General features: G+C 38.9%; 1 long non-coding RNA gene and 1 pseudogene across 1 annotated transcript in view; both read left to right on the top strand.

The window, feature by feature from the left end:
- LOC148129096 (uncharacterized) overlaps window positions 1-24108 on the top strand; it is a 273474-nt gene that overhangs the window by 16193 nt on the left and 233173 nt on the right. The gene's annotated exons all lie outside the window — the stretch shown is intronic.
- Window positions 12084-24108, top strand: part of LOC148129101 (vomeronasal type-2 receptor 26-like) — a 13424-nt pseudogene continuing 1399 nt past the window's right edge.

The following is a 24108-nucleotide window of genomic DNA, read 5'->3' as shown; positions in this document are numbered from 1 at the left end:
ACTGCGATGCTCCACTGTCAACTACTCACATATCATGATTTACAGTTGTAGCTGTACTTGATATGGCTAAACTAATATTTTTATAAGCTCTCTGTATATTAATAGCATTCTGTTTCTTACCCTTTTTACAGTATCTGGCTATATGACCTTTAATCCCACAAGAAAAACATTTCCTAACAATATCAGCAGTTGAAGACAGTTTTTCTTCCTGTGGTTGTCTTTCTCTCAGTTCATTTCTATCTTGCCTTCTTCTTGACTTCTTGTCTTCTAGTTATGCCAGTCAATGTAAGTTCATCTCTGTTTAAAACTTCCAGGGAAGATACATAATCATCATAAGTTTCATCCAAAAAAGAAAGAATGATGTAAACTTGATGCAACTCCGAGAAAATCAGCTCCTTTTCTCTTTAAAGTCCTTTTCATAAACTCCAAATGAGCTAACATATTGTCACCTTTTATAAGACGGGCTCTAAACAGTTTATGTGTAAGGTGTATGTGTGCACCCACACTATCTCAAACATAAATCCTCTTCAAAATGTCCCAACACCTAGCAGCAGATTTTTTACCACAAATATGGACTAACTGCTCATCACTCAGTGTCAGTCCAATTATACTAAGAGCTTTTTCATTATCCCAATTAAAGTCAGCTATTTTCTTTTTATCTTTATCATTCAATGGGTCCCAAGCTGTTACATCCCGTGGACTATTAACTACAGTCCATAATCCATCTTTATGCAGAAGTAGGCTGCACTTCATAGACCAGGAAACATAGTTTGTTCCATCCAACCAGGTTATCTGGGATATACTTGTTGACTGTTCTTGTGCCATTGGTAGTTTAACAATAAACCACAGTCAGCTGTCTGAATATGAAACTGTATATTCACACTGATTCTCAATATCTCTCTGGGCCCATAACCAATGTTATGTACAGAATAACCCTTGAGTAACAAGGATATGCACATGAAAACGTTTATGAGAGTAGTTATATTCAGCCACACACAGATACATTACATTGAGTTAAAGTTTCCTTTAAGAAATAGCACAGTCCAATAAATGGCCCAGGTCATATACATTTAACAGTCTAAAGAATATCCAATTACAAAGTCTTCTTACCGGTTGCCTTTGTCATTTACAGTAAACAAAGATATCAAAGTATAAGCACAGCATAAATACAACAGAGAACCTAAGATAGCAACAGAATGTCAGAGAGACAGAATGTCAGAGAGACAGAATGTCAGAGGGAGCAAGCTATGATTCTAGCTCCTTCTTATGGTAATTTGCAATATAATCCACCAATCGGAATATAGTATAAATCAATACAGTGATTTTGTCTTAAAGCTACAAACATACATTGTTGGTTTACATATTGCCAACCCAACTAATTGATGAACAGATTCCTAACAATCTGCTACAATGTCCTATCAGTCAATGACTACTTCAGCTTCAACCACAACAATACAAGAGCACACAACAGCCCACCCACCCACCCCGCCCCTCCCAGGAGTCCCCACACCGCCTGTTTTGGATGCAGGTGCAGGGTGCACATGGAAGCTGAAGGAGGATGAAAAATGGGGCTCCCAGAAGTTCAGGAAGACCAGAAACAGGCCTGTTTCCAGTTTCCAGAGAGCCTCCAGAGCCTGGTGAGGCCGTTTTTGCCATCCCAGAGGCTCAAGGAAAGCCTCCAGAGCCCAGGGAAGGCAGAAACACTCCACCATCATGGTGCAGGAAACTGACTAGGCCACACCCACCATGGCCACACCCACCCAGCAACTGGGCAGGGAACCTGTTGCTAAAATTTTTGAAGCCTACCCCTGCATCACTCCCAACTAAAGTAGAAGATGCAGGGTGCCAGTTGAGCAATTATTTAATGGGCAATTCTTGATGGCATGAAGCTTTAAATATATTTAAATAAATATTTCTTTGCCTAAGTCAGGGCACTACAAACACTCAAAGAGCCCTTTGGAGGCATTTCCCTCCAAAAAGAAAAGACCGGAAGCCAATAATTTAACAACTGGTATGACTGGGTGGGTGTGGCCAAATCAACATCACTCACTCCCACACAGTCACACAACTCCCCCTCCCAGCCATGCCTACCCAGCCAGTCATTAGGGCAGAAAACCGGATGTTAAATTATTTTCCATGCCTGACCCAGCCCCACCTGACCCCTCCCCTCCCAGCCACCCCTTGCCATAACCAGCCTCAGGTGTATTGTTCACCTCTCTCTCTCTCTCTCTCTCTCTCTCTCTCTCTCTCTCTCTCTCTCTCTCTCTCTTTCTTCCCTCCCTCCTTCTCTTCCTCTCCCCCACTCCCTACCCCCACTTCCCAACCCACACCCCCAGGGAATAAGCATACAGGAACTTTGCCCATGTTCTCTCTGTCTCTGGAAAGATACAAAAATAAACCTTGCATTGCAAAAGGAATGATTGCCCAGCTTTTATATCACAATGCCATGAAGTTGCCGCCTTAGGCATGCACTTCCGAGAAGCATCATCCCAAGTAGCAGCACAATCACACAGGCACACATACGCATCCTGTATCTCAGTCCAAAGTGGCTGAAAAATATAGTCCCCAGGTGTCCCTGAAGACACTTGGCAGACAAAGTACGGGATGACCCTGCCTATCACCAAGGCAGCATCTGCTGAATCCTTGCAAAACTGGCCAAAGGCCGAGAGAGGGGAGCAGATGGAGTCGAATCAAGTTGAATCTCTCTCTCTCTCTCTCTCTCTCTCTCTCTCTCTCTCTCTCTCTCTCTCTCTCTCTCTCTCTCTCTCTCCTCCCCCCTCCCTCCCTCCCCCTCTCTCTCTCTTTTTCTCCAACAGACTGCAGCAGGAAATGATGGGCAGCTATTTCCAGCCTTTGTTGGTGCTGGACATGTGACATGCTCTCAACCCCGTGACACTGGACTGCCCTGCCCTGCGGCCAATGCTGCTGTTGTTATCAGGGGGAAGTGGGCAGGATCACATTGTGGCTCTGTCTCATAATGGGCTCCTGGAGTAGGAGGGGACATGTCTCCCCCATTGTGAAGCACACTAAATTTCACTGTGCTGCAAGGCAGAGGGAGGAAAGGAGGGAGCCACAGCAGAGGGTTAAAAGAGCCACATGCAGCTCCAGAGCCATGGGTTTCTAACCACTGGCCTAAGTGAAAATGAGTATATCCTGATGAAACCTTTGCCTTTTCATGGTTTTGTCAGATAGATTAGAAAAGGAGGAGATAGCGTAGTGTGGTGTCCAAAATTGGGCTCAGGTAAATCAACCAAATCACTTTGAAAATACAACATTATTTTATTTACATATATACAGTATATTCTGGATCTCCAGCAAAGCTCTGGATACTTTGTGAGCATACATAAGCAAAACCATACCAGGGCTTATATACATTTGCATATATAAAGATTATAAAGAAAATACAAAGGAAAAAACTGATCTCAGCTGCCTTCCTTACTACCCCGTAATTGTGCTCTGCTCCATGTGTGTGTCCCGTGTGTGTGCCAATCATGCCCACCATGTCCCTCTCAGATCTTCATCTGCCGTTCATTCTCCTCTTGCCTCTAGTTGCCTTTCCTAGCTCTATCTTCTACTCTTCAGTCCCCGTTAGCCTCTGATGCTGTCAGTGCAGTGCCACCCACCCACTACCCGATATCAGTGTCCTTATATGATACATAGCAGCGGAGGTACCTTTCCACTGAGGTGTTTGCTTGTTCTGCCGCACCATTGGTAATGGGGTGATACGACGTGCTCAGTCCCTGGGCTGACCCGAACAATTGCAGAAATTCTCACCAAAACCAGGTGGTAAACTGCACCCCCCCCCATCAGAGATAATTCATTGAGGGATGCTGTTATATGTGGAAATAACATATGTATTTGCAAGTTACACCTAAGAAAATATAGAACAAAAGGGACTCCATCTTTGTTTGTAATGTGACCTTCTAGAATGATTTCTGAACAGTTATATAAGAGTATTTACCAGCATATCATGTTCTGTAACTTGTTGTTCTCAAAGTGAAAAATAGTATGTCCTTGGTTGGAGTGAGGGTTTGTATTTTGGCTTGAAAATAAATGTAAGAAATGGTAGGTCGCCCAGACATTAATGGAATTTTGTTAATGACTTATTGTGTTAGATAAACATAACAGGAAATATGGTGATGGGAACAAGGGGGTTTCCAGAGCTGATAATATGGGAAGAGTTACAGGATGGAAAAGTACCCAGAGCTACCCATGAAAGTCCTTGACACTCCTATGTGAGAAAAACAGGAAGAATTATGTAACCTTTTCACTATGATATCCTATAAAAGATTGTAACATTTTAAGGTCAGTGTCTCCTTCTCCTACTCATTTAGGGAAGAGGTCCTATTTGCAAATATCTTGAATAAACAAAGCTTTTTATGGTTCCTTGGTTGTCGAGTCTGTTTCTTATGGTGAAATCTCTCAGATGCCATGCAAGCAGTATGCGTGTTTTATAAAAAGTTTAACTAATTTGCAGGCTGATGGCAGTCCAGTGCAGGGAATAAAATGGGCCTGTTTCAAAAATAGATTGATTATAGTCCATATGATGGTGTTCCCCTCACTATTCAGGAGCTCTACAATGAAGTCCATGGCAATATCCTGCCATGGTCTGTTGGGGTTGGCTACTAGTTGTAATAGTCCTAAAGGTTTTCCTGAGGAGTTCTTTGCCATAGCACACACCGGGCATCTTTTCACGTGGGCCTCAAATTTGGCACCTTCGGCTTTACCACCGTGCCTGTTCTAGGGACTGTCTTCTCCTTCTCCTCTGCCAGCAACCTCCCATATTCCAAAGCTTCCACAGCTTCATCTGCTGCAGCTTCCATAGAACATTCAGGGTCTATTCCCTCTGCCATCCTTCATCTGCCACAGCAACTTGCCAACAGGAATAACTGTTATGGAACAAGGCAATGCTGGCTTTCTCTCAGCTGCCTCTGATCACCTGGTTCTCTATCTGGAAAAAACAACACACAAGACTTACAGTTTGGAGTAATCTTCACTTTATTCCAGGTACCAAGAAATATGCAACAGCGAGTATGGGTACTTCCAAGCAAAGCCAGCACTGAGAGAAAGAAAGAAAGAAAGAAAGAAAGAAAGAAAGAAAGAAAGAAAGAAAGAAAGAAAGAAAGAAAGAAAGAAAGAAAGAAAGAAAGAAAGAAAGAAAGAAAGAAAGAAAGAGTTTTTTTTAATCCCCCACCAAAAAGCATTATGACCTGTAGTGGGGGGAAATAAACAGTATCCAAAGTGAAGTTTATCCATTCTCTCTTAAATTAAGATTTTATATATAATGGATTATCAATCTTCATTCACTTCCAGTAATACCTAGTAATAATCTTCCAACTTCTAATTTCTATCTCTATTGTTTAACCTATTGACAAGAATCTGTGCCTGTTCTTTTTCCTTACTTCCTGCTTGGAGTGTGGACAGATTGACAAGGTATTACAAAGCAATAAGCAGGCACACAATGAGGAATACACATCAAGATAAATGTGGTAGTGCCAGTTTTAGTGGTTTTACTTCTCCTTTCACCTTGCAGAGTACAATCTCTTTTATCAATATTAAGCAAATCCATCCTAATGTATCAAAAGTGGTTTTTATTTTGAAAAGGCAACCAGACTGAGTTGAGGAGAAACAAGATGCTTTGTTTCCTATCCTGGTACCTTCGTCAGTTGTATTGGATGCTTCAGGAGATGGAAGGACAGTTATCTCCATCTCCCACAGCATCCCATACAACTGATAAAGCTTCCAGGATAAGAAAACAAAACATCTTGTTTTTCCTCAAAAAAATCAGTCCAGTTGCTTTTTCAAAATAAAAACCAGTTTAGATACAACTATGACCTGGATAACTGAGAATCTTCACAGACATCCATCTTAATGGTATTTTTCATAAATTCTACTCCCTCAATAAACATTGTTCTGGACAGAAGGTGACACCCGAGGAGCAATTTTAGCAGTTTGATGATATCTTAAAATCTCCAATCAATGGTTTCAAAAATTTTGCCATAAAACCGGAAAGCAAATTCTTTGAATTTGGGAGCTATTTTCTTTTAACTTGTAGCAAAACTGAGAAGCCTTCCTTTTATTAGACTTCAGTTAAAGCTCCCTTTTCTCTCTCACCTCTTTTATATTTATAAATTCATACTGTACTTAAAATTTAATCCTGAAATAAGTTGAAAGGTCTTTCTACAAGTTGGAGAGGTGAGTGAACAATAGAACTGGTTTATTTCCTCTGATGGCATTGGATAGTGAGATACTCTCAGCATTTAAGCACCAGCAATTCAATTCTTGAGAGAAACCTCAACTGTGCTTATGAATATACTTTAGCTTTCCTTTCTTTTACAGACCTGAAAAGGTCATTGGTCATAAAGTCATTGGTCACCACTGTCATAGCTGTGAATGGTCATTAAATTAGGCAGCTGCTAAACAAGAACTACTTCTATTGGCATAAGCCACAGGCTCATAGAAACAAAGATAAATTTCATCCCACATATTTCCTTCTTCTTTAACATTTTACCCACCCAAGATTTATTTATTTTTATTTATTTATTTATTTATTTATTTTGTCAAACAATTATTAGATAACAGGTATAAGTATAAACATAGTTATAAATACATGAAATGGATATGGATAAGAAAAAAAGAAACAATAGGACAGGGATAGTAGGCACGTTTTGGTGTACTTATGCATGCCACCTACAGACCTCTTAGGAAAGGGGTGAGGTCAATAGTAGACAGTCCAATGTTGAAGATTTTGGGGTTTGGGGAAGAAACCACAGAGTCAGGTAGAGTATTCCAGACATTGACCACTCTGTTGCTGAAGTCGTATTTCCTGCAATCAAGTTTGGTGCGGTTTACCTTGAGTTTGTATCTATTTTGTGCGCTTGTATTGTTTTGGTTGAAACTGAAGTATTCATTGATAGGTAGGACATTGCAATACATAATTTTATGTACTATACTTAGATCTAACAGAAGGCGGAGTAGTTCTAGGTTGTCTAGGTCTAAAATTTCACTATGATCTAGAATTTCAGCATGGTTGCAATAATTTTCAAGTAAAATAAGTTGATTTATTTATTATATCAGTTCAGTCTTTGTAAACAGCAATGGTTCATGCCCCACATTTCCTAGTCATACCACAACTAACTCTAATGACCTACTACATATTGACTTTACAGAAGATAACGTAGAAAAGGCACTATGAAACCTAAAACTATCCCTATCTATTGGCCCCAATGGATTATATGCATACTTCTTAAAAAGCTCTCCTCTGCCATAGTGAAACCCCTAAGCATTATATATGAGATACGATTCAGAACCAGCTCCTTACCAAACCTATGGTCCTTAGCTATGGTCATCCCTATCTTCAAAAAAGGTGACTCCAGCCTGGTTGAAAATTACAGACCAATTTCACTGTGTTATGTCACATGCAAAATCATGGAATCAATCATTAACCAATTCAGCACTCTCCACTTAAAGTCAAACAACCTACTCTACAAAAAACAATTTGGTTTCAGGAAAAAATTGTCCTGCACTCTACAACTCCTACACTGCAAAAACATATGGACTACTCTACTTGACCATGGTAAAGCTACAGACGCAATTTACATAGACTTCTGCAAAGCCTTTGATTCAGTGGTACATGACAAACTACTGTTAAAACTAAACTCTTACAGCATTTCCAGATCCATTCATAAGTGGATTACTGTGTTCCTGTCAAACAGGCAACAAATAATAAAAATAGGGAACGCTATATCAAATCCTGCTCCAGTTAACAGTGGTATCCCCCAAGGCAGTGTTCTTGGACTCACCCTCTTTATACTCTATATAACTGCATCCTCTTTGCAGACGACGTAAAACTATTCAACACCACCGGCAATGCTACTATCCTTCAAAGCAACCTTGATTATGTGTTCTGTCTCACCTGTAGCCACAAAGTGAGAGTCCAAATGTCCCAAAGAAATAAACACGAACAGATAATATCAGAAACCACAGAGTTAACTTTTCTCTGTAGTCGTTGTTGGCAGCTTTCCCAGAAACTGTCTTCAAACCAAGATAACGAGCCGCAAGATAATTCAGAGCCAAAAGGCAAACAGAAGGCTTCTTCCAAGCTGCGAAGTAACTAACGAAGTTTGATCCGGACAAGGATCGTTAGCTAACACGCCTCCTTATATTCCTTGAAGGGGCGTGTCAGTCTCTCTAATTAGTCTCTGACTTGACGTTTCCTTTCAAATTGTGCTTGACGTCTCAACCTGCATCAACCCAACATTCGTCAGTTTGATCATCACTCAAGGACTCTGGTCTGTTCTGTGGATCAGCTGCTGACACCTGAGGCATGATTGATGTGGAAGGTTCTGGAGAGGATGGTGATTCCGACACTCCCTCATCCTCCTGGCTCACGTCTGCATCTCTCATTAAAGCAGGCTCCAATTCCAATGCCAAACCTTCCTCATCACTCGAACCTGTGTCTTCTGATACATCAGACTCAAAGCTCACAGCAGGCTCAAACCTTCCAGTCACAACAATTATGTGTCTGAATAGTCAAACATCTGGCAACTCCAAATCTCGACCAACAAATGCTCCGTCCTACACATTGGTAAAAAAAATCAGTACACCAAATACAAACTAGGTGGATATGACCTTGTTGATGAACCTCACTCTGTCAAGGACCTTGGAGTTCTCATATCAAATGACCTAAGAGCCAAAGCTCACTGTAACAGCATTGCCAAAAAGGCATTAAGAGTTATAAATCTAATCTTACGAAGCTTCTCCTCCGGAAATATCGAATTGCTAACTAGAGCATACAAAACTTTTGCCAGACCAATACTCGAATACAGCTCATCAGTCTGGAATCTGCACTGCATATCAGACATTAATACAATCGAGTGAGTCCAGAAGTATTTCACGAGAAGAGTACTACACTCCTCTGCTTGCAACAGATTACCCTATATCAGCAGGCTTGAGCTTTTGGGCTTGGACAACCTTGAACTATGCCACCTATGGTTAGACTTAAGCGCAGCACACAAAATTATCTGCTACAATGTCCTACCAGTCAATGACTACTTCAGCTTCAACCACAACAACACAAGCACACAACAGATACAAACTCAAAGTAAATTGCTTCAAACTGGACTGCAGAAAGTACGACTGGTCAATGCCTGGAATGCACTACCTGACTCTGTTGTTACATCTTCTAACCCGCACTCCTTTAACCTCAAACTAACTACTATTGACCTCACCCCATTCCTAAGAGGGGCATGCATAAGTGTACTATCGTGCCTACCGTCCCTGTCCTATTGTTCCCATTTATTCATACCTGTTTCCTGTATTCTTATTCATGCTTATACTTATATCTATTATTTTGTAAGCGATTGACAAATCAAATAAATAAATAAAAATACAATAAATGATTTCAATGTCAAACAATAAACATGTTTACTAAAGTGGTTCTGCTACTGAAGGCATCACATCTGAATTTCCCTTTAGTTCTCATAAATACTGTAATTAGTATGCCAGATCAAAACTCTAGTGACTTTAAGTGATACTGAACAAAACATTCAGCAATGACGTCTTCAATGGAGATAAAGAACAGCTACATTTGGGCAGAATCATTGTCAGGAACTTTGACCCTTTCAGTCTCTTTATCTATTGAGTCATTTGGCCAAAGAAAATGCTTTGCTAAAGCTTAAAGCCAGCTTATCTAAATATAGGATCTAGAGAGTACCAAAAATGGTGCTTCCCCATAGTTTGAAAGAGACAAGATTTGATAGAATTTTTGCCCAATGGTTGATGAAGATTGTGATCGTGCTGCTATACAACAGGGCAAACAAAGCACAATCAATTAAGTGCATTAGAAATGATGGCCTTCATATTCAGCATCAATGGTATAAGGCAGGTGACCTCCTCATTGGTGGGATTGTGTCACATATTCATTATGTGTTCCCTAGATTTTCTTTCACTCAAAACCCTACTCAGGAGTCATTTCAAATTTCACTGTAAGTATTTGCTTCCTGCCCTAATATGTGATATTAGTTTTGGTTTTAATCTAATGATTTATCTGAATTAAAATTTCTAGTTATCTTGTTCTATCATATCAGTAAATGAGAATATATATATTCATCGAGTTTGAAATGAGGGGTCCTTGGTCTTAGCTCAACAACAAGCACCCTTCAGTTTTATCATATCTGTATCTAGAGGTAGATGATAGACAGACAGACAGACAGAGAGAGAGAAGGAGGGAGGGAGAGAGAGAGAGAGAGAGAGAGAGAGAGAGAGAGAGAGAGAGAGAGATGATATACAGGAGAGAGGGGAAAGAGAAGAGAGAGAGAGATTTACAGAATTTAGAGCTAATAGAGACTGAACAGAGAATATCAATTATTAAGGGAAAATATTAACACAGAGGCAATCTGGTTTTTGCATGTGCACGAGGGAAAATGTTCTCTTTTAAGGACACAAGTTCACATCTTTAAAGATTGATGTCATCTCTTCTTTTCCAACTTATCCAGAATTTAAGCAGTTGATCAATTTCATTTTCTTGCTTACCATTTGTTCCTAATTAATTAAAGTTTTTTTTTAACCAGTAGCATCTAAAATTAGATTCCATGTGACAAAATACCAATAAAGGAGAGTATTTGCAGTTCAGTATTGAAAGAAGGGTGCTCTCTGAGCTTGGTTGTTCTCTTACAGATTTTTCATTACCCAAATTAGGTAACATTATCAGTTGTAGACCTTGTTCTGGACTAGCACTGATGATGTTACCCAGTTTGTACAATAAAGCAACTCCAACAAAACAGCTAACCTCAAGGAGCACCAAAGGAGAATAACATTTATAGTACTTTATTAAAATGTAGACATCTATAAGGATTGCAGGAAAAAGGAAAATTCCAGTACAAATGCCTCAAACTGTCTTTGTTAGGTTGGGCCTTTCTTATCACTTTTAGTGAGATAAAGCATGGTAGAATTATTTTGTGAAGGCTGGTTTCTTTATTTTCAGCGTGGTGACAAAGTTCTACCAACACGCCTTGGCTTTAGTGTTTGTCATTAATGAGATCAATGAGAATCAACAGATCTTGTCAAATGTCACTCTTGGATTCCACATCTATGACAGCTATTCTGAATCAAAGATGACCTACAAAAGTTGTCTGGATCTGCTCTTCAAATTGCATATGATTATCCCCAATTACATATGTCATACTAAAAGAAAAGTCATAGGTACCATTGGAGGATTGAGCTCTGAGACATCTTCATGCATGGCAGATATTTTTCACCTGTATAAGATTCCACAGGTAGGATCTAATGTATGGAATTGCAGTATATTACAATTATGCAAACATTATCTACAGTATATTAAGGATATGGATATATCCAGAAACTGTGGTTGTAATATATATTTTTTTATTTTGTAAGAAGTCATAATTAACTTGATTCCAGTGGACATCATCAATAGAAGATTAAATCAGAATACTACTTTCAGTAATAAATCATCTGAGTTATGACTAAGTAGAAAAAAAATTAACTCATGAAAATATGTTATCTATGCTCTTAAATCAAACATTTATAAGGGTTTAGAAGAAAAAGATCTGTTTGTTTACTTGGCTTCAGTGGAACAAATAAAAGGAAAATGGTTCCTTTACAAAGTTAAATACAAAAGTATATATTTATATAAATTATGTTGGATTCTTCTGGAAGAGGAAAAAACTGGAATTAAATATATTGTAAAGAAAGTATATAAATGAGAGTCCTTGGTGTTCTCTTAACCAATCTGGTTTTTTTCTTGCAGACATTTCATTACCCAAACTAAGTAACATCATCAGTGCTTAGTTAAATAATCATGCTATCAACCACTAGCACTGATGATATCACCTATTTTGGATAATTAAACCTTTGCAAAACAACCAAGCTCAGAAAATACCAAGAACTGATTTCGACCTTGAGCTACAACTATTCTCCTTTAAAGTATATAAATTAAATCTAACTATTCCCACTATGTTCCTTTCTCATTCTCATGTTTTGTGCCTTTCTATCCTAAGATTTCTTATGGGTCATTTGAATCTAAAGTCACTGATGACTCACCTGTATCTTCCTTCTATCGCATGGCCCCCAATGAAGCCCTTCAGTATGAAGGTTTAGTCCAACTCCTTCTGCATTTCAGGTGGAAATGGGTAGGACTCCTCACCATAGATGATGAAGCTGGAGAACATTTCTCAAGGACTCTGGAGCTAAAGCTTTTGCAGAATAGAATCTGTTTAGAGTTTGCTGAGAGACTTGACCAAATTATGCATTTGGGTGACTTTGTCCAAGTGGTGTACCAAATAGATAAACACGTTCACATATTTTCAGAGAAAAAAGCCAATGTAGTCATTACACATGGTGAAACTACAGCCTTTATATGGTTGGCTTCTATTGCAGTGGCTTCAACTCTCCTTCCAACAGATTCTGAACATGAAGAGAAAATCTCTACAGGAAGAGTACGGATTACAACTGCCCAGATAGATTTCACACTGCATGTTGTGCATAAAGGACTTGATATCCAGATGTTCCATGGGACTCTTTCCTTTGCAATTCACTCTAAAGAGATTCTGGACTTCCAGGAATTTCTTAAGAAGATCAAGCTTTCCGGTGCAAAGGGAAACAACTTTATCAAACATTTCTGGGAGCAAGCATTTGATTGCTATGTTTCTAATTCTGACAAAGCAAGAAACATCGATGAGGCATGTACTGGGGAGGAGAGGCTGGAGGATCTCCCTGCATTTTATTTTGAAATGAGCATGACTGGTCACAGCTACAGCATTTACAATGCAGTTCATGCTTTGGCACATGCCTTACATACTGCTCAGACATCTAGGTTGAAGCACAGAGTTAGTAGAGAAGAAACCAAGGAGTCATTCCAGAATATACACCCTTTGCAGGTAAAATGTGCTCTTTATGAAAGCTTATCTGAAATTCTCTCCATTGATACAATAGAATAGTACAATATTGAATATCCTATTACAAGGTTTCTAATTTTATTACAGTAGTTTATTCAAAGATTATAGGAAGTCCTTGGACTACTGTGGCAATTGAAACCACAAGCTGTCACAAAGATACATGACGATAAAGACTGAAACCATGTGATTTCATCACTCAGCAACAGACTTGGTTTACTATCACTAAAACAAGGACCAAGCATATGTTCCTAAGCAAGGACCACACATGATTGTAGCTACTGAATTCCTGCTGGCTTCCCCATTGATCTGCTTGCTTGGAAGCTGGTAGGGAATGATAGAAATTGTGATCACATGACCACAGCTCACTGTAACATTATGGGCACTAACATTATGGGCACCTCATGATAATGTCACCATAGAGATGCTGAAATGGCTAGAACTCCAAGGACCCATCATAACGCTTATTCAGAACCTTTGTAAATTTGAAATGTCAGATAACAGATAACAGATAGTAAGAGTTGGAAGGGACCTTGTAGGTCATCTAGTCTAACCCCCAGCCCAAGCAGGAGACCCTACACCACTGCTGACAAATGGCAGTCCAATATCTTCTTCAAAGTCTCAAGTGATGGCGCTCCCACAACTTCCAAGGGCAAGTTGTTCCATTGGTTGATTGTTCTCACTGTCAGAAAGTTTCTCCTTATTGCCAGGTTAAATCTCTCCTAGTTCAGTTTCCATCCATTCCTTGTCTGGCCTACAGGGGTCGCCAACCTTTTGGACCTCAGGGACCACCAAACTCATAATTTTAGATCCCAGGGACCACTAACTGGTTCTGAGGGCATGGCCTAATTTGTGGGTGTGGCTTGATGGTCATGTGACTAGCTGGGCATGGCTTGTATGTAAATATTATAAATATTTATATAAATATTGATGTTTTTATAAAAAAAGAGCAACTTTTACCCAAAATCAGTCAAAGCAGGCAGGCAGATTGAGTTGCTCACAGAATCACAGATTCATTCAGAAATCTATCTATCTGCCATTGGCTAGCTCAGTCTGTCACATAAAATTTGCTTGCGAGCAAACTCACAAAATTAACTCACAACACACCATGTATGTAAATATTGAATTTTTGATAAAAAAAGCAACTTTTATCCAAAATCAGGCAAAGCAGGCAGATTGAGTTGCTCACAGAATCATTCAGTGATCTATCTGCCATCAGCTAGCTCAGTCTCTCAAATTTGCTTGCTGTGAGTCTGCACTGAATTTGCTTGCAAGCAAACCTTCAGTCCTAAGGGAGGTTAGGCTGTGCTTAGCTAGAAATCAAGAAATCCAACCATTTCCTGATTCCTAGCTAATCTAAATCTCCCAGCACAACAGAACAGATGATGGTTGGAAAAAGGAAAAATAGCAACTTAGCAGACCAGTTTGCCGGGTAAGGAGTGAGTGGGTGGGGAGGGTTCCCACAGGCCATGTGGGATGAGCAGCCTTGTGTTTCTGCGCAGCCTGTATTAATTGCTTTGGGGGGGTGCTCTGGGAGTGAGATTTCTCTGCGGCCCACCAAAATTTTCTCACAACCCACCAGTGGGCCTCAGCCTGCCGGTTGGTGATGGCTGCTTTAGAAAATAGCTTGACCCCTTCTTCTCTGTGGCAGCCCCTCAGATATTGGAAGACAGCTATCATGTCTCCTATCATTTGTTCATGTCATTGAACAAATGGTGATAACCCAAGGATTACCTATATAGTGTTGAAAGCACTAAGCAGGTTATCCCATAGTTACACTTCAGGAGTCTTATGCTAGACAGAGAGGTTTGAAAGAGCTTATTTGGGGGGAAATCATCATAATTCATATGAAATTATCTTCCTGGTTAGGAAATCTGCCCTATGCTAAACACAGGAAATTTCTACATTTATACATGTATTCCTCATTATATGAGGATGTTACTCTCCTTAAACGATTGAGATCTGATAGTTTTGTAGTTGAGAAATTATATTTTGCCCAGACTGTTATTTTTATTTCAAACAATTCTGATAAATCTGGGGGCGGGGGATTCTTTGAAGAACTAAATAAAATCATATTAAAATATGTTTGGCAATGGAAAAAAGCAAGAATAAGATTGAAGTTGCTACAAGATACAAGGGGACTTTGGGTTGCCAGATTGGGAGTTACATTACCAAGCTTCTGCAGTTGTCTGGGTGAAAGAATGGGTAAATCTGAGATATAAAAGATTATTAAATTCAGAGGGACACAATCTCCAATTGAGATGGCGTGCTTTTCTATGATATGCAAAAAATAAAATACATGGATACTTTCAAAAACATTTTGTTAGGAATGCATTATTGTTAGTATGGGGAAAAAATCAAAGAAAGACACTGTATGAAAATATCAATCTGGCTCTCCATGATGGAGGCACTGACACATCCGAATACGATTAATATGGAAAAAAAATTGTAAGATATAAGAGCATTTTGAATGACAAAGGGGAACTCAAATCTAAATGAGAACTGACCAGTCAAGGGATTGATTTAGCATGGTGGCCATATGTGCAAATACAATCAAGATATGAGAAAGATCTATTGAATATTAAAATGGAAGCAAATTTTAGCTACCCAATAGAACTAGAAAAATGGCAGAAACTTTTGGATAGAAGCTGAACTAACAATGTCAATGGCATATAAGGAAAATCTATACAGAATGTTTTATAGGTGGCATCTACCACCATCGAGACTAGCAAAGTTGTATGAAAATTTTTCAGCTAAATGTTGGAAGTGTAGTCAGATACCAGGTTCATATTACTATATGTGGTTATATGCCCAAAGGCAAAAAAAAAAAAAATACTGGACTAAAATACATACTTTGTTAGAACAAATGATAAAGTAATACATAGATTTGAAACAGAAATATTTTTGCTAAGTATATTACCATAATAATATAATAAAGGGGGACTTCCGGTTGCAAGGCTTCGGCGGCGGCAGGAATCCGCTTCTCTGCGGGTCCCTGCTGCGCTCGCTGCTGAGGTACCCCCGATCCAACTGGATTTGGGGGTTGTCGCTACCCCAAAGGGGCAGCGGAAGACAGAGGAGATCCGGGCAGGGGTCTGGGGATATCGCACCCCCCTTCCCCAGCTGGCTAGACTCCTTTTTCCTGAGGCGGTGGAGCAGCTGTCAGAAATGGCAGCCACAAAGGAATCTTCAACCGGATAAGACTGTGCAGGAGGAAGTTTTTTAGAAGGAGAAGTTTTCTTGGCTGAACCGGGACATTAAGTTACTTTTAAAACACCCTGGAAACCTGACTTGTGGATTGATACATTTGTTTCCAAAAGATTGTTACAGCGGCAAAAGTGCTGAAGGAAAGTTCACTCCCTTCCTTACGGAGAAAGCAAATGAGCACAGAAAAACCTGCTTCTTTAAGGTAAAAATAAGCTCTTTGTTATAAGTGGGAAGGAGAGGACTAAAAAATCTTTAAAAATTTGTTGGAGGAGACGCCTTGAAGATTATAAGACCAGCAACTAACTGTAATACAGCTTTAAAATATATTTGGGATTTTGCCCCAGGAGGAAAAATTGCAAAGAGAAGAAGAGGAATATAATTTCTGTCTGTTTGGATTGTTTGATAACTTTGACATTTGGAAATTCCTTTAAGACTAAAAACATCTGGGTTGTTCTTAAAATTTTACAATGGCACTATCTGTGGATGAATTAAAAATGGAATATGAAAAATTAAAAGAAAGAGAACAAAATGGCAAGGATTTTTTTGAGAGCTGTCTTCCACTTTTTAGAAATGGCGGTTTCTACATACCAGCAAATACTTGAGGAAGGAGAAGGAGAAGAAGAAGAAGAAAAGGAAGAAGCCATTTTTAATGGACAAAAAAGTTTGATTAAGAAAGAAAATAGGAAGAGAGGAAGGAAAAATGAGAATTTAAGATTCAACAAAACAACCAAGAAAAAGAAAAATAAGGTGAAAAAAAGGTACAATGTTAGAAAGCAATTGAAAAGAGAATTACAACGGAGAGGGGAAGTTAAAAAGGTGGAGGTTAGGAGAGGGGGGGCAAAAAGACCAGACTGGAGAAGAAAGGAGGCAAAAAGGGAAAAAAAGCCACAATCTGAAACAAGATGCCAAAAGGAAGATTTTTTTTAGAGATAAAGGATAAAGGATAGTGCATAATTAAAGAAAGATTCTGCAAGAGTACATAAGATAGTATTGTAGTATTTGCATTTGAAATAGTCTATTGGAATATTAAAAGATTTAACAAAATATTAAAATATTAAAATGTTTAATAATGATAGATCTCAATATTTAATAAAATATTAAAGAGAATGTGTAAAATGATTAATGCTTAGTTATTGTTTAATTCGTTATTGTTTTAATGTTATTATAAATTTACTATTTCATCTTCTTATTCTAAAATAATGTATTAATTAGAACTAGAACTAGAATGGAAATTATATACTTAACTATATTACGAGTTTATTATTCTTTTATTTTAAAATGCAACATGTAGAATGTACTAAGCAGAATCAGGATGGAAATTATGTATTATTTTAAGTGTTACTTTAGGGGAAAGATAGAAAGGTGTCACACTTTAAAAGTGATTACAGGGGAAATTCTTTGCTAAAGAGAAGAGATAAATAGATGATTGGAAAAGAACGGACAAAAGATACAAGTATAATGATTTTGAAATAAGATGAAATAAACAAAATATAATTAAGAGAGTGAAAAGAAGGGAGAAGTTATATAGAAAATATAGAATGATTAATAAGATATGAATGGTATATAAGGTGAGCATGAATTTGATTTAGGTCTGTAAAAAAAGATGTAACCCGGGGCTAAGCCACTTTTCAAAAGAAGTTTTATGTTTTATGTTTTGTGTTTTGGTTAGCTATGTTTGATTGTGAATTAATAAAACCTTGGAGGAATAAAACTAAAGGGAGAGAAATTTGGAAAAGACATGTACAAATGATAATTAAGGAGGTTTTATCTTTTTATGTCTTGTTTTATGTTTTGTATTTTGTGTGTTTATGTTTGATTGAGAATTAATAAAACCTTGATAGAAAGAAATATAATTGAATAAAAGTGAAGGGAGAAATAATGAGAAATTTGGAAAAGATATATATGTGCTTAAATGGAAATGTGACAATGTGGAACTATGCCTTAAAAAATGATGTTTTATTTGCCTTGTTAAAACTTATAAGTAATTTTTAGAAAGGAGGTTTTATGCTTTTATGTCCTATGTTTTGTTTGTCTTCAAAAATTAATAAAATTTGTTTATAAAAAAAATAAAAATAATATAATAAAGGGAATAAATACTTAATTTTACATGTTTTGATGGCAGCAAGAATTGTGTTTGCACAGCACTGGAAAAATGAAGAGATCCCTACAAGATGAAAGTGTTATAAAAAAATTAGAATGTGCTGATATGGATAGATTAACACTTAAAAGAAAAGAAAAGGAAGAAACAGAATACTTTTTAATGTGGGAGTTGTTTTACCAATGGCTAACTAACAAAAACAGCAATTAGAATCTAAAAAGAGTAAAAAGATAATAAAAATTTTCTACAGAAAATTTTGTAAGTTGGATAAACTAATTGTGTTATTACTTTGTGACTAATATTGATATGTTTATTATGATCACTATTATGATTAATGTTGCATCTCTACTTAAAACTAACTGTGCCCAGAAAACACACTGTTGACATAGATATGAAACTTTTTGTGTGTATTTAAAAAAAGTATTAAATAAAACATATTTTTTTAAAAAAAAATGTGTGACTTGCTTCACAACTGATGTATTTATGAGCAGTAATATTTTGTCAGCCTCTTCTCACATATAAGAATAAACTTAGAATATTGCTTGATCTGTTTTTAAAAATTTGAATTCCAGCCTGAATATTTTTCTTATTCAACAATAAACAAAGGATTGCATTCCTTTACATCTCAATACAACATAAACATTCACTATATTTCTCATATTGTTAGAGACAGGTTCAGTTTCAATGGATATGAAAGCTGGTACTATCTTTTAAACCCTCCAATCATTATTTTGGATGTTATTTTATATTATCATCTAACATTATGCTGATCTAACATTTCACTTTTCATTTCCATAAGTAGTGCCTAAACAGCTAGATGCTACCCATTAGCAACTGTTTTTTCTTCAATTTTTCTCTTTTATTGGTAGAAAATCTTAATCCATCCAGATAATAACTCTTTACACTTCTTTCCATACTGTATCTGACTCTTTCTCTTATTAGCTACATTCATTTCTGCAGAGGATTTCATTCAACAACAGTGCTGGAGATAAAATTGCATTCAACCAAAAGGGTGAATTAGTAGCTGGATTTGACATTATGAACTTGATCACATTCCCAAATAAATCTTACGTAAAAGTCCAAGTTGGGGAGCTGGATCCTACATTAAAAACCTTCATGATTAAAAAAGACCAAATCCAATGGAACAAAAAATTCATTCAGGTGGGTTTCAATGGTATGATCTTCAGTGATAGAATTCATGCATAATCTATGCCACATGCTTAGACTTCCCATGTGATAGATATAGTGATAGATATCAGCATGTGATAGATATAGTTTTAAATAAGAATTTCTTTCCAAAGTCACTCCAAAGAGTCTTGGAAAAGATGACTCATCAGATAATAGATCTAATTACACTGGAATTTGCATTCATTTGAGAGAAAACACTAGGTGCATATTATCTATTGTGTACCTGATTACTCTCTTGCAATCCTTTCCTCTCAAATGAATGCAAATACAAATATTAATTCTCTTCTTGAAAATTATTCCCGTGCTGTGGTGAGCACTCCCAATCGCAAGAAAATGGGGGTGAGAGGCTATAAGATTTGTTCTTTTATCTGTCTTTCTCTTGAGTCCAGTTCCAGAAAGCTTCCCCACTGCTTGGCCTCAGCCAGCTGTTAGGGTTCACATCCTTCTGATATTGTAAAGCAAAGGAAAACTGAGATAAAATCAAAAGCACAGCCATACTCATGGGACTTTTTCCTAGTGACTGCTTTGCTTAATGACCGAGTCACCTATCCCAATTCCAATCACTAAATTATGACTACCTACATGCCTCAATTGCTCCTCAATATATAATCCATCCAAAGGCTTATAAATGTTAAACACTGGAAATTCATTTACCATAAAGTAAATTCTAAGATCTTGTTCCTAATAATGGTTCTTTCCTATTTTTAAATAGGTGCCACCTCTTTCCTTATGCAATGATCCTTGTCCATCAGGATACCGAAAGACAAAAAAGGAAGGGGAAAATTTTTGCTGCTACGATTGTGCTCCGTGTCCAGAAAGAATGATCTCAAGTCAGAAAGGTAAGAAAAATAAAATAAAATAAAACTGCCATCATACAGTATTATTATTTCATCATAAACACACATTTTACAGTACACTTTAATATTGTAACTTATAATAATACACAGCAATCAATTTATTTATTTAAATGCACATGTGCATTAGCATTTTTATGTGAGTATCCATTGGTGTGTCTTTATTTCTGTGCATGCTAAAGCAAGAGATGGATATCCATCAAAAATTATATTATCCAAAACCAAGGTAGCATGAAAAGGAGAATGAAGAATTTCAGATAGGACCATCATGGTGGAATCCTTGTGATCAATTCATTGGCATAAGAAAAGAAGGAATGTCAGTATAGGTAGTCCTAAGATTGAAATGATAATTGGGACTGGGATTGATGTGAGCTAGGGATGCTGTCATAAAGCATAATGTTACATAACTGCACCAATCATCAATGGTAATCTCAGGAGGTCTAGGACAATTCATCAGGGCCATTTCACCATGGCCAACTCATTCATACAACTCACCGCAGAACAAGACTTACACTAAGATTAAAATAATCTTGGAGTAGAATAATTAAAGAGAGGGTGCAAAATGACATGTGAATTACAAATGTAAATATTTTTTAACTTATTTTAAATCATTAAATTGAGTTGTTGAATTGTCCCATGGTGAGTTGCTCCATGGTGAGTTGGCCACAGTGAATTGCCCACAGCAAGTTGTCCCATTCTGATCTCAGTTGTCCCAGTTACTATTGTAACATAGAGACCATGTGGATCATTAAGAAAGGACCAAATGTGACTGCAGTCTTAGAAAAAAAGCTGGCAATTAAGGGTTGCAGATGACTGGGCATTGCAAGTAAGTACTTTGGAGTATAAGGAGGTTGGAGATGATGCTATAGAACAGGGGTGTCAAACTCAATTTCATTGAGGGCTATGGTTGACCTGGGGGGGGGGGGCTGAGGGGCATGGCCAACTGGGTGGGCATGGCTAGCTTGACGCCACTCCCCAAAGTGCTGGCATGTTTCCTTTTTTCATTGGGTAGACCAGGCCAATGCCACCCTGGCTATGTCTTTTCTGTTCACACTGGTTAGACTGTGCCGAAGGTATGCTGGCCTGCTTTCCTGTGATGACCTGGGGTGTGGCATGAAGGCAACACAGCCAGAGAACTGGTATGAGTCTCTTTATTGGCACCAACTTTGCCCCCAATGTCTCGTTTACTCTCTGGACTGGAAAAAAGCTCTCCCATGAAGCTGCAGCAGCCTCTAGCTGCAGATATTCCAGTCCAAACTCTGTAAGCAGAAAGACAGCAATCAATCATTCAAGCAGGGAGAGATAATGAGTCCCAGAAGTGAAGAATCACAGCACTAATTCCAGAAAGACTAGATAAGCACATGGAAGCATAGAAATAATCCAAACAGTCAGGAGGAATTCCAGGAATGTAGGCCACAACTCTCAACAATTGATGAATTCAGCATTTGTTCCCAGCAAACGCTCCTCCCAACTGCCTCTCCTTTAAACTCCATTGCCAGGTGTGCTTTGTGAAAGGAATGGAGCCCTTTTCTCACTCATAAGCCATACCACCCATATTGCTGTCTTCTGCATTCTTCCCTGCATGCCCTAGGATGAGGAGGGGGTGGGCCTTAGTCTTCATCTGAACTCCCTCTCCCCTGTTCTACCTTTCCCATGCTCTGCCCAGCCTGACTTTGCCCTTTCCCAATTTCCTCCACATCCAATGGAGCCACTCTCCGACACTCTGTCAGCTGTTCATCTTACCCCTCAGATTCAGACTCCAACACTGGGTAGACCGGGCCGAAGCTATCCTGGCCTGATCTTTCCTCTTCACACAAGGTAGACTGGGCTGAAGCTTTGCTGCCCTGATTTTTCTTCACCCTGCATAGACCAAGACCATCTTTCCTCTTCTCATTGGGTAGACCAGAACAGCCCCTCTGGCTGAATCCAGTCATATCATGGGCCAGATCTGACCCATGGGCTTTGAATTTGACACTTCTGCTATAGAGCAGTGGTCACCAACTGGTGGGCTCTGGCCCACTGGTGGTCCGTGAGAAAATTTTGCAGAGAAATGTCACCCCAAAGCATCCCCCAAAGAAATTAATCCAGGCTGTGCGGGAACACAAAGCTGGGCCACCCACATGGCCCGTGGGAACACAAGGCTTGTATCACTTGCATTGTGAACAACATGAGGTAATGAGTGGAGGGGCGAAAGAGCAGAGGAGGGTAATTTGCCCCACTCACCTCATGTGCCTCACCTGGCCACCAGGCTGCTGCTTTCTGCTTTTCTTCTTCTGCTTTTGGGTACACGCAAGGAAAGCGGCAAAAGTCATTCTTTCTCTCTCCCAAACTCCACCAGAAATGAGTCTATGGGACCCTGCAAGGCATCCTGCTCCAAGAGGCTGTGCCGGCAAAGACTCATTTCTGGCAGAGTTTGGAGGAGAGAAAGAAAGACTTCTGCTGCTTCCCTTGCATGAAGCTAAAAGTCTCTCGCCACCCCCATGAATGAAGATGGAAACTGTATCCTGTGATCCGAAATAAACATTGATTGATCGGTAGAAAAACGGGGTGGGGAATTTTCCTGCAGACTTTTTTTGGGATTTTCTCAGGGTCTCTGCAGATAGAAAAACCCCCCAAAAGTCTGGGAAAATCCCCCAAAAAGTCTGCAGGAAAATCCCCCACCCCGTTTTCCTACCGATCGATCATTCTTTTTTGGGGATCGCAAAATACCCCCCTCCCCCCACTCCCAGGAATGGAGCTGAAAAGCAGGTTAGGAATGTGGCTGCCTTGGAGGGTGTGGCTGGGTGTGAGGGAGTTCTCTCTCTGTGTGTGTTTTTGTGTGTGTGAGAGGGGGGAGAGGGAGAGAGAGGGGGAGGGAGAGAATGTCATAGACAGCCCTCCAAGATTAGATCAGATCTCTCTCTCTCTCTTTCTCTCTCTCTCATTCTCCCTTGAGAACGGAGCTGAAAAGTAGGGGTTAGGAATGTGGCTCCCTTGGAGTGGGTGGGGGTGTGTAAGGGACATCTCTGTGTGTGTGTGTGAGAGAGAGAGAGAGAGACAGAGAGACAGACAGACAGACAGACAGACAGACAGACAGACAGACAGACAGAAACAGAAACAGAAACAGAAACAGAAACAGAGACAGAGAGAACATCACTGCCAGGCCTAAAGGTTGGATTGGATATCTCTCTCTCTCTCTCTCTCTCTCTCTCTCTCTCTCTCTCTCTCTCTCTCCCATCAATGTCAGCAAGCCACCATCAGTCAAAATTCATATTAGTGGTCCATGGGATTTAAAATTATGAGTTTGGTGGTCCCTCAGGTCCAAAAGGTTGGCGATCCCTGCTATAGAGCATCAGCCAGCAGAGGCTGCTATGGAGCATGAATAAGCAAGAGGTGATATGGACTATAACTATCAATATGGTGATATGGACTATATATTTTTCCATAGTATTTGGAATACATTTCAAAACACATGTGACCAAAAGATTCCAGTCCCAAAGGGTAGTTGGTATTCTTTCCAAATAATCTTATCTTCTTCTATTTCCAGACATGGAAAATTGTAAGAGTTGCACCAAGGATTATTTTCCAAATGAAGCTCACATACAATGTATTCCTAAGACACTGAACTTTCTGGCTTTTGAAGAATCTTTGGGCATTACTTTTGCTGCTTTGGGTCTTTTTTCTCTCTTACTACAGGTCTTGTCCTTGCAATCTTCTTAAGCAAAGGGATACTCCTATTGTCAAAGCCAACAATCGTAACCTCACCTATGTTCTCCTTAAATCTCTCCTCCTTTGTTTTCTTTGTTCAATTATGTTCATTGGACAGCCAAATAAGTCGATCTGCCTCCTCCGACAAATGACCATGGAA

The sequence above is a fragment of the Notechis scutatus genome, chromosome Z (assembly GCF_049901735.1).
Source record: "Notechis scutatus isolate UNSWTSFEM ecotype Mainland chromosome Z, rNotScu1.2, whole genome shotgun sequence".
Lineage (NCBI taxonomy): Eukaryota > Metazoa > Chordata > Lepidosauria > Squamata > Elapidae > Notechis > Notechis scutatus.
The sequence above is the reverse complement of the archived record's forward strand: the minus strand, read 5'-3'. Positions and strand labels throughout refer to the sequence as shown.